We start from the raw sequence: 6,000 nt of genomic DNA, 5'->3' as shown, positions 1-6,000 counted from the left end.
GTCATACATGTACTATGCAGTTAATAAGTTATATACTACATGTATGACAGGTAAATTGGAAACAACGATACGAGACCCTGTGGCTTAAGATTGTAATCATTTAGCACACAGCTGGTTGATGCAAGATAAATGTTGAAACAATCAGTAGCCTGAAGGAAAAACATAATAGCGACAAAAGTTCTTCAGGTGACTCCTTAGCTACGAAGACTCGAGACTACGAAGTGATCCAGTGCAACTAGGGCAGATAAATATAGTGACAAAGACAAAAGATGACTGGTGCTAAAATCTAATACCAGAGTAGAGTTATGTTTTTCAGGAAGTTTGGCTAATGGTAAATTTATATATAACTGTACATTGTTGACCATGGCACTCGAGATTATTGCAGTGTTTCATTTTCCCAAATAAGGCATGAGATACCATATCTGGATAGTCTGCTATACGTTATTCACAACAGCCATTTTTACTATGATCTGATTATGTTTCTTAATAAAGATGACGTGTCCTAATATGGCCCCCGAAAAAAGAGAGGGTGAAAAAGAAAGTAGTTAGAAGGTAAATACAGTTTTACACGTATTTCTGTAATATTTGTATTAATATAAAATAGTATAGTATTTGCACTCTCCCGTTTTGTTTTTTTCTTTTTTGTTTTTTGTTTTGGTTTACCCCTTGCTATCGAAAGTAATGAAATTATACCAGTAATTAATTTTAATTAATATATTTAGCAGCTGCTGTAATGAATAAATAAAATGTAGTTAAATCTTATATTGAACAAAAATGGGAAAAATGGGGGAAATAAAATGAAAGAGTGATGTTTCCAGAAACCATATTTAAAAAATACAGCTCTATATCTTTAATAACGTGTACGTAAAAGGTGGGTATGTGGTACCATCAGCCACATATAGAAATAAGAATATGAAGTTCTGTGAAGAAAAGCCTTCTATAAATCACAGATGCTTGACACAAGCTTGATGTTGAGAACAAAAAAAAAAACAACAATAATCTGAAGGGGAAAAAATCATACAGAGAGACAAAAAGTATCTTAGATTACCCCATGGCCCGTTCTGACATAGGACCGTCTACCATACTATATAAGAAAGAAGGTACATAACTTCCAAATACTTTGTTCCACCTATGACCTTCGATTTCCTTCTATTGTTTCCGTCTTTAAAGGCACACGACCATACCCTATGGCTTGTTTTACTTCTGAGACATTTTTCTATTAATCAAGTCATAACTGACTTTTCTACGTTGTAACAAATTGAAGTTACAGGCTCCAAAACTTGGGAATTTTGCCAGCCAAGACAACATTGCACTCGGGTGACAACCGGTGAAAAGAACTACATATACCATGTTTGCGACCCTATGATATATCCCTTCTTTATATACAGAACAGTGGTAGATGCAAAAGTAACTTTTTACTTATCATTAACTTCATTCAACTTTAGGAATCCTGTTCCATGGAAGAATATTAGACATTGTCTTCTTCACTATACATACATCGTACACAAGCAACTCTCATTTTCAAAATATGTATACTATGCGGCCCACACATGAATGAAAAAAATCCAAACATTGTCTATAGAAAAGCGTGTACCTTCTTACCAAAATCAGTAGCATTGTATATGAGAGCAGAATTCAGAAAGAGTCAAAAGTTGCTGTTCCAGAACAAAGTATTAATGAAGCTTATTAATTGCAAACAGTGATACCACTAATTCAACTCATATTTGAGCACTGAGGAGAGCATATTTTCATCATTAAAGAATAACTGGATGTGAAACCTTACATACAAAAATGATTGTAAATGCCTTCAGACTATTTTAAGTTTTCTGCTCTGGATGACAGTATCTTATTTGTGGTTTTCATAGCTTGTTTGTACATCTGTACAACAATTGCATCTTTTGCTACAAGAATACGAGAAACTCTTTTGATATATAGTGGTAGTAGCTGGATGTCATTTATTGCAAACTCGGCATGATTTAAAAATATGTGCAGAATACAGGATTCGAGATAGATGATAAGTCAGCAACAAAACTTAAATTAACAGGTAAAGTGTAGTCGTAATTATTTACAATTAGTTTATTGTTTCATGAATGATAATTATTACGACTCTAGGTTTTAAAATATGTAAGAGAAAAAATGTTTTAAGTAACATTAACAAGTGATATATTTCTCTACAAGACAAAGTGAAAACTCAAGAGACATTTTCAGTTTTTGTTATTAAATTTCAAATGATCCTAAATGTCCCTTAGAATGTTCTGAATGTGTTCCAGTAGTCTTGAATGTCCTGATGTAACACAGTGATACAGTCCAGAATGTCTATGGATTGAGAGTAATCCAAAAGAATAACGTATAAATCCAAAATTGAACAAACAATTTAGTAATTCCAGTGAATAGTTTAAATAAATAATTCCTCTCAGATTATATTTTGACATATCTGTAGATTTGGAAATTCCCTCTGACTGACCTCAAACAGGAATGAATGAATGTAGTATCATTTATTTTCATGGGGCTCAGTTTTCGTTGTTTTGAAAAACAACCCCACATTTTCATGGGTACTTAAATTTGTGGTTTTGCCTGTCAAAGTTTGCATATTAGTAGTTATTTAACTTCATGGTTTAATCTCTAAAAAAATCCAAAATAAATAGGACAAAAGTATAGAGCTATGCTGATGCAAAAGGTGGCCACTTTAGTGTTTAAAACAATGCAACCACTTGCATAAGCATGAAGCAGAGACCTGACCATTTCAATACTTAGAGTGTTTTCATCCGATTGTAAGCTGATGCAGCTAACAGCACTAAAACAGTATTATCACCTCTGTGAGCACAAATTAAACCCCTGTCTAGATCAATCACATACATAATGGTTCTGTCTGAATGCTGAACATCAAAAGGAAGACAAAATCACCAAAATGCGAAGACGTTAACTAAACTGAAAACAGCGGAATCATTCCTTTGTTTGCGCTAACTTCATGGACAGACCAACTTTAATCTCTATATCTGACAGTAAATAAAGGGTACAAAGAAGAATTATTGTTAAAATGCCACAACTGGTATGCTAAATAGGTCATGCAAGCCATCACCAAAAAGGAAAATGCTGTTGATGATTAGTGTACTGTATATGTGAACCTTGCAACCTCATTAATCAAGCCAATTCACACTGAATGGTTAATTGTAGCTCACACAACAACGAGTGAAAGATTGGACCTAATTATTAGTAGTTTTGAAAAAGCTGGGCTTGTTTAATTCTGCAATTTGGGGATTATTTATCTGATAGGCATTTGTGTGTATCATAAGATTTGACTGACACGATGTTGATATCAGTGGCTTGGTCCTAAGATTGTCGATGTGAGAGCTTTAATACTCTTAACTAATTAGTGTGTGTATATATATATTGTTTCATTGATAGTAGATCTTCAAGCAATGGTTCTAATATCTTGCTGGCTTTCTTTTCTTTTGAATTAAAAGTGCATGGATGAAATGAAATATGCTTTAAAGAGGATTTCGAAGGTTTGAATTGAATTAGTATTAAATTTAGCTTTCATATACATGTAGTAGTATTTTTATTGTTCTTTCTATCATTTTCAGTGTTCTTTGTATTCGAATGCCTTATGCTTTTTCTCATTTCTATCTATCTTTTCCTTATCCACATATTGATTTAAGTCAGTGAGTGGAAATTATAGCTTCCAGATTCCTTATCACTATAGTTGCACTGTAAAGATATAAAATCTTTGATAGTTCTTTTTTGCAAAGGGATAAAATAAAACAAACATGTTACAAGCTAACATTTTATTACCAGATTTCAGTATTGGCATTCATTTATAAAATTTTAGTAGCTTTCTTAATATCCTGAGGAATGAAGTAGGATCATAGTAGGGGGTTATCATCACATGTAGCTGATATCTTCTGGAGTCTTTAAAATTTGTGGTTTGAGGCAATAATGAACACCATGAAGATTGGTCCCCCACAAAATTTCAGATACTGCAATATTTACATATCACATCTCTATTTTTTCACATTTTCATCTGACCAAGATGTGAATCATTACAAAGGAAAATTCCTTTTTAATTGTAAAAAGACTTGGCTTAGAATGTTACAAACTTAAATGCTAGGTAAACATTTTATTTACAACTTACAACCATGGACAAAAGTTAGCTAGATGAACATTATGTTTGTTATTCTAGAGTACAACTTATAATTATGGACAAAAGTTAAGCACACAGTTAAATATACACAACATTATATGGCACATCATGGTATCCCAACATATTACACATAGTAGTGTGATGAAATACACGAGAAAATATCCATTTATGAGGAAGGAAGTGAAAAAAACATTAGTTTTTAGGGCAGAGAAATGATTTCTCTTTCAAATCGGTACTGTTTGCCAAGCCCCCCCACCACCACCACCAATGGTTTGATGCCCATTCCTTTTCAGTTTTTAAAAACAAAACGCTTGAAGGATATAACAAACACACGAAGGTATTGTCAATGATGGATCCATAACAGTCATTCTCTTCATGTTTCAAACCAAACAAGAAGTTTTAAGGTGAATGATGAGTCTGCTCACTTTAGTTTTCTAGTTCCTGGAAAGTCCATTTTCAGTAAATGGGTGGTATCTTTGGAGTACACTTACATAGAAGGCAAACTCTAGTTCTGATATTTCCAAAATAATCTTTAGAAAAAATAGAAAGGGAAAATTATTTGGCTAAATTTGAAAACTTACACAGTAAGTGATTTGAAAAACTTTATTGTACGCAGTCATCAAAATAGACTCACCCATTCAAATATGGGCACCATGTTAGCATAAAAACATTTGTTTGGTTTGGAACCCAAAGAAAATGACTGCATTAGGGACCTGCTAGATGGATAAAAATTATCAATGAATGAATGAAATGACTCAGTTTGCGCATATTTTTGAATCCTTTAAAGTTATCTTTCACCTGCTCATTATGAAAAGAATCAATTTCTGCTTCAAATAAATTTCTTTTTTTTTTCCAGACTAAAGAATGAAATACATATATGCCTTCAAGCTGTTTGGAAAGTCAATATGTATGTACAGTAAAAATTAACTGTACATAGATACTGTGATCTGGCCTAATTTTGCCAAGTGGCTCTATATACATACACACCATGTTCTCATTGTAGTTCGGACACGCTTGCTTTCCCTAAATCAGTGCGATAAAGAGAGAGTTTTCTTGATCTCTGTTTCAGGTAGATATCTTTTCCATGAGAATGTTTATCAGAGTTTTCCTAGAAGTTGCTATGGTTTTGCTCCAGTTACTGTGTACTATAAAAGCACTAAATATTTTGGAGTTTTTCTTTTCAGATGGTACTCGCTATAGTGTAATAATTCACCCAAAATAACCATAATTTGGTGTCTTTTTTAAATACTTTTCCCTCTTTCTCTGACTTGTTTCCTTTTGAGTTTTACTTTGAATAAAGACACAAAGGTACAATCTGGAGACAGTGCTGGCAAATGAGGTGTATTTTGTTTTACTTACTTTTGTCCATATCTATATTGTTTGCCTATTTTTGTATGTGATTGTGAGTTGAACGTTTGACATCAGAAGGGTCTAGAAAGAGAATTTTTTTGTGAAATTAATGGAAAAATGACCTACATCTAGGTCATTTTATCCTGTTTTAGTTTCTTTTATATGAAGTTTGTGATGAACAAATTATTTATTCCTATTTTAACATCAGTTTAGTGAAATTACTTTTAGTTGTGTTCAGATATCATTTGAAAGAAATAATTTTTTTAAGAATTATACATTAAAATTCTAAAGTACTCATTGACATTTTTGACTATATCACTATTTTTGGATTACTGTGAATTCATTTAAGGACATTCTGGATTATATCATTTTGATACATAAAGACCTTTGGCAGGTCAGTACATTCAATACTGGAATTCATTCGGAACACTATACATCCAGACTGGTAGACATTTTATGATTATATGGGTTTTGTTTCACAATGCTATATGTTCATTTAAAAATTTTAT

Source organism: Sinohyriopsis cumingii, chromosome 16 (genome assembly GCF_028554795.1).
Source record: "Sinohyriopsis cumingii isolate HCF-2022 chromosome 16, ASM2855479v2, whole genome shotgun sequence".
NCBI lineage: Eukaryota > Metazoa > Mollusca > Bivalvia > Unionida > Unionidae > Sinohyriopsis > Sinohyriopsis cumingii.
Note: the sequence above shows the minus strand (reverse complement) of the source record.